This window comes from Dendropsophus ebraccatus, unplaced genomic scaffold (assembly GCF_027789765.1).
Source record: "Dendropsophus ebraccatus isolate aDenEbr1 unplaced genomic scaffold, aDenEbr1.pat pat_scaffold_875_ctg1, whole genome shotgun sequence".
In the NCBI taxonomy this organism is placed as follows: domain Eukaryota; kingdom Metazoa; phylum Chordata; class Amphibia; order Anura; family Hylidae; genus Dendropsophus; species Dendropsophus ebraccatus.
The window spans coordinates 59,999-65,998 of NW_027210475.1; positions in this window are offsets into that span (position 1 = coordinate 59,999).

Genomic DNA, 6,000 nt, shown 5'->3' on the forward strand with positions numbered 1-6,000 from the left:
GCTCCCCCCTCACTTCAGAAGAAGCAGGATTTGTGTGTCCATTATGCTCTATGGAGAGGGGAGGGGCGAGAGGAGTGAGTAAGCACGGAGCAGTCCTGCACAGCACAACACCCTGCAATCTTCTCTCAGCAAGTTCCTAGATAAGCACTGACCTTTCTGACCCCTGAATCCATCGGTTTAGGTGCCCAGACAGTCTACAAACAGCTGACCTTCATGTCTCTTCTTCCTGCTCACTCATCTCCCTCAGCCCCTCCCCCCTCCATAGGATATAATGGACACAGCAGAAGCCATCTTCACTGGCTTCTCTGTAATGAAGATGGATTTGCCTGATAATGAACATATAAGAAGTCGGGGGGGGGGGGGGCTGGGACAATGATTTTTATTACAGAAGGAGGCTTTTTTGCCTTGTAAAACCTATTATACAGTTTCTTAAATCGCTTATACCACTGATTTCTGCAAAAAAAAAAAAAAAAAGACAGTTACGCTTTGACTACTGACATTTCATAGATAAGATAGCACACATTATTTTATCAGAAGTCAGGTATATATAGTCAAAAGTCAGTTGTCAATGGTCAGTAGTCAGGTATAGGTAGTCAAAGTCATTTGTCAATGGTCAGTAGTCAGTATTCAGGTATCAGAAGTTACTTGTCACACTTGTGTAAAATGATTCTTGACTTTGACTTTGTATTAATCAGGGGTCAGGTGTCAGACGTATGTAAAATGATTCTTGACTTTTTTTTTTTTTTTTTTTTTTAGTTTTCAACACAGATAATTTATATTTCAAATACATACAATACCAATGTAAAAATGATATTCATCTCGTGTTTATCATTTGCTGTATACTTTAAAAAGCACATCTTTCTGTATATTTTCTTTGCCATACGTAACAATAAACTGCTGGTTTATTTAGATATGAAATTAAATAAAATAATTGACTTAATTACAGTTTTAAAAAATAATTAAAGGGTCGCTGTCAGGAATTTAGCACCATGTATATAATATATATATATACATAGATGTCCTTATGTATATAGGAAATTGGTATTTATATTACAAATAACAAAAGGCAACGAAAATAAAGGAAGTAATGTATACAGTTTGTGTGTGTGTGTGTGCGCGTGTGTGAGTGTGTGTGTGAATGCGTGTGTGCATACACGTGCATACATACATATATACATATATACATATATACACACATACACATCCATATAGTAGTCCAAAAGTAGATGGACAGTATGTGTAATAGAGGGGGATGTATCAAACATGGTGCAAAGCGAAACCGGCCCAGCCGCCCCCAGCAACCACCAGACCCCACCCCCCATCCTCCAAAGAGTCCGCGACGAACGAAAGGCGGAATCCCACTGGCCGCCAGGGGCAACCGAGCCAGCCCCCCCCCCACACACCATGCCCGACAAATCCCCCCCATGGTGCAAAGTGAAACTGGCCCAGCTGCCCCCAGCAACCAACCAGAACCCACCCCCCATTCCCCACAGACTCCCCGAAAAATGAAAGGCGGAATCCGACCGGCCGCCAGGGCAACCGAGCCAGCCCAACCCCACACCATGTTTGATACACTCTTAAACCACCATATACACATATACATATATACATACATATATATATACATACATACACACACACACACACATATTTTATTTCATCCATGTTATGCTCATCTGATTATGTTCCACACCAGATAAGGAAGAACTGGACAGTCTGATAACAATGCCATTCCAAACACTACATACAAAAACGCGTAACAACACATTTACTAAAAGAAAGAGGTGTAAACACCGAACACGAAACATCCCATAGGTACCTGAATTGGATTTACAGCTGAAATAGAAGTAATCCCACATAGATTAACATACCTTAGAAAATGACCCCTAAGGTATCGATCAAACTAAATGTAATGCTGATAGGTCATAACATGGGTTTAACAGCATTTCCATCTATACATATGTACAACGGTAAAGTGGGTTATAAATCCCTACTGGCTAACAAGTTGTTATATATTTTATTTCCATATACCGAGGCTGTTCCGTAACAGTAATTGCAATCACTCAATAAAGTAGATTGTAAGCTATGGCTCATTGGAGTATGACGCTTGAGGCAACAATTGTAAACAATATAAAGCATACGCAAGAATACACATCACAATACAATTTCCCCTGTTAACGCAGAGGGAATCCCATTTGCATATATCACAAGTGTATTTTTTTAAGCAGCTGCTGAAAGAAATCTACACCATAGCACACAGTGATACCATAGCTGTACTAGAAGGAGCTCCAGGTAGCATCCTATAAACTAAAGGAGATAATAATCCCAAGATAGACACATAGAGACAAACAAAAGCTCCTACTGGCTACAGAGATGGAATCTACATATTATTCATGGATGTGACAGCCTATACCAGTGTTTATTCTGTTTCAATAATTGATCCATTATACTTTTGATCTCATTGAGTAACAAATGCAGTCTTGCCTTTAAGAGGACATGTCGGCTCTCTTCACAGGTTGGTTATAGGTAATAACTAGAGACGAGCGAACCTTGAGCATGCTCGAGTCGATCCGAACCCGAACCCCCGGCACCCGACCAGCGGCGGCCGCCGAAGTCGGACAAAGCCCAAGACTATGTGACAAACATGGAAACAGTCATTGGCTGTATCCATGTTTTCCAGACAACCCCAGAGCTCCATCCAAGCCCAGCAGCCACCACCAACCAAACGCCGAACATTCGGGTTCGGATCGACTCGAACCGGCTCGCTCATCTCTTTTTTTTTTTTTTTTTTTTTTCCATTTAATTTTAATTTTATTAAACAATAAACAAACCCAATAAAATCACCTTCACAATACTACAGCATAAATAACCCTACCCCCCCCCCCCCAGGAACAATTATTCAAACGAGCCCACCATCCTTACAAAACATATTTCTCCAGCGGAGTCATCCCGCGAGGCACCAACTGACACTCAATAGGGTATAAGCATCTATTCTCTATCTCCAACTTCATCTCCTATATCTTACTCGTAATATCTTTTAATCTATCCGCACAAGGGTGCCGCCCCCGCCCGCCCGGCAGGGCCCCCACCCCCGGCCAGGCCAAAAACGGATCCCACAACAACACATTAAGACAATACAAACAAGAAGAGAAAAAAAAAAAAAAAAAAAAACTCTGTATCCATGTCACTCATCAGCAGACCAAGTCGCGTCAACTCTCCTCACACGTCAAACCCACTCACCCCTGAGCCCGCCGCTGCCAGGCACCCACCTTCTCAGATGAGTACCCAAACCGCAGCAGACCCACCACTATACAATTCCATACTTAGTCAGGCCTCTCCAGCCTCACTGCAGAGGCCTAACACCTCCTCCCAGATGACCAGTTAACCATATATATGTTCAACATGGGCACCCAGCAAAGACAGAGTTTTCTTTTCACTCAACCCAGCGGCTGCATCCAGACAAGGTCCGCCCAATGCCAACAGCAACAGAGAGTGTCATCTACATAAAATAACCTTTAACTTAAACCCACCTACTAAAAAAAGGAGACAAAAGGAAGAAAAAAAAAAAAAAAAAGAAGAAAAAAAAAAAATAAAAAAAAAAAAAAAAATTGTACAATACATGAATATACATACCCACAAATAAACACACACGTAACATACTTATCGATCCGACTCGGCCCAACCCGGGGAGCGACCCCCACCCGAACGGACCCAAGCGCCACCCCCACGCGGCCACCCCCCATATCTACCCCATATCTAAGTGGACAAAGATCGGTGCCCCGCGCGTACCCCGCCGGTCACAACCTTCAAAATATGTAATAATTCCTTTACCACGCCAATCCATGGGCTATATAACTTTTGACAGTAATCACCTTAATTATTCCTCTCCTCTTGACCTTAACCCCCCCCCATCACCCCCACCAGCTGCCAGGGACTAAAAAAAAAAAAAAAACTACATCCAATATTCTTCCAATTTATTCATCAATACTCTTAACCCTCACTCTCCCTCCTCCTTATATATTTATTATGCCATAGTTCATATTGTAAACATTTTACGACTAACTTCTCTCCATTCCCCTATTGTCGGAGGAATATAGACACCCAATTTCGTAGAATAACCAGACGAGCAGCAAAAACATCTTGTACATTATCGCCCTTCTATCCTTAGTCATTAAATGGTCATCAGTCACCCCCAGTATTGCGCATTCATATTCCTCCTTAATCGTAACCTCAAAAATATGTGTCATAACTCTAAACACCTCCTTCCAGTAATTACACACTCCCACACACAACCACCAGTGATGGTCTAAATCCACCCCTTGCATCCCACATCTAGTGCAATCCAACAAAGGCTCCTTACGCCATTTCCTAATATCGTTAGCTACATAATATAGTCGGTGATTACAAAAAAATTGAGTTACTTTATACTTATTATCAGTGATATACATACTTGTGTTACAATACACTCTTTCCCAAAAATCTTCATGTTTTACCCCTATTATTTTTCCCCATTTTACTTGTGAGTGCATAACAATCTTATTTCCTTGTGTTTCTCCTAATATCTTATATATCCTTGCAATCTTCCCCCTAGTGTTATTTGGCATACCAACTATTGATCTATACATTTAGAATTGGAGATCATCCAACTCTCTTCTCCTACTGTAGCTCTAATTGCGCTCTTTAATTGCAAGTATCTCAAATGGCATATCGGGTTTTCTATAGACTCACAGATCACCCTGTAAGACTTTAAATTGTTATTTAGGAAAAAACTGTTCCACATACTTCCACCCTCTTCTCACCCAATATTCTGGATCCTTGATCTTCTCTACCTCCGGAAGGCGGACTATTACCCCACATCGGCGTGAAGCTCACAGCCCCTTCTACCCCCTCACTTTTCCTTAGGACAGACCAAACCTTTATCAATAATCTGTAGATTGTATTTTTAGGGTACTTAACTAACAATTTCCCTTCCAATAACTCAAAGATATTACCAACCAACCCCTTCTGTTCCTTAAGCCATCTCACCATAAAATCTACCTCCCTCCAATTCACCAACCATGCAAGAATACTTGCTACATAATATTTAAAGAGATCAGGTACTGCCAAACACCCTTTTCTTCAGAAAGTGTCAACACCCTTAACTTCAGACGCACCCTTTTCCTATTCCAAAACAATTCATTAAATAAACCTTCTAACCTCCCAAACCATTTTTTACTAATCCATATTGGGGAAGCTCCCAAAACATAAATCAATTGGGGTAACCAAACCATTTTTATAAGACCCGCTCTATCTGCTCTAGAGAGGGGCATTCTATTCCAAACCGCCAACTGCTGCTTCATCTTATCTATCCTAGAGGGTACTTTCAAATATTTGGGTATATGGATATCCGCTCAATTGGGTAGATACGAGGAATGATTCTTGACTTTTACTTTTGACTATGTCCTATATGGACACTGTAAAGATGAGCGGTGACACAGCCGCCGCCGCTGTAACAATGTAGCTATTTGTCCAGATCTCATCATACACAGATCCCCCCAGGAATTCAGCTCCTTTGTCTCCATCTGTAGGAGTGTGACTGCTCCTCCTCTCTAGGGGGATAGGAGAGACACAGTAAGTGAATAGTAAAGGGATCCATACATAAGAAATAAGGAAAGATGAGGCACTCACCCGTTTGCTTGACTTCTTTTTATTTCATTCCATATAAGCAGACACGAACATAGTCTGCTCGCTGCAGTGAGGACGCCAACCCCTCCCCCAGTGACACGTGACAGCTGTTTCGCACGTAGATCACGTGCTTCGACTGACGTTCGCCTCTCTCACAGGCTCCAGACTAAAATACTCTCACTCTCTGCTTACCTGTGTGAGTGGGCGTTACAAAGTTAAAAGGGAAGTAACCAACAACTGTGACGTTTTATGATTGACACTTCACAGAAACATATTTAAATCAATACGATCATTTAGGCCGCTTGCTCCCTGTGCTCGTGTAGCTAGGATTATTCT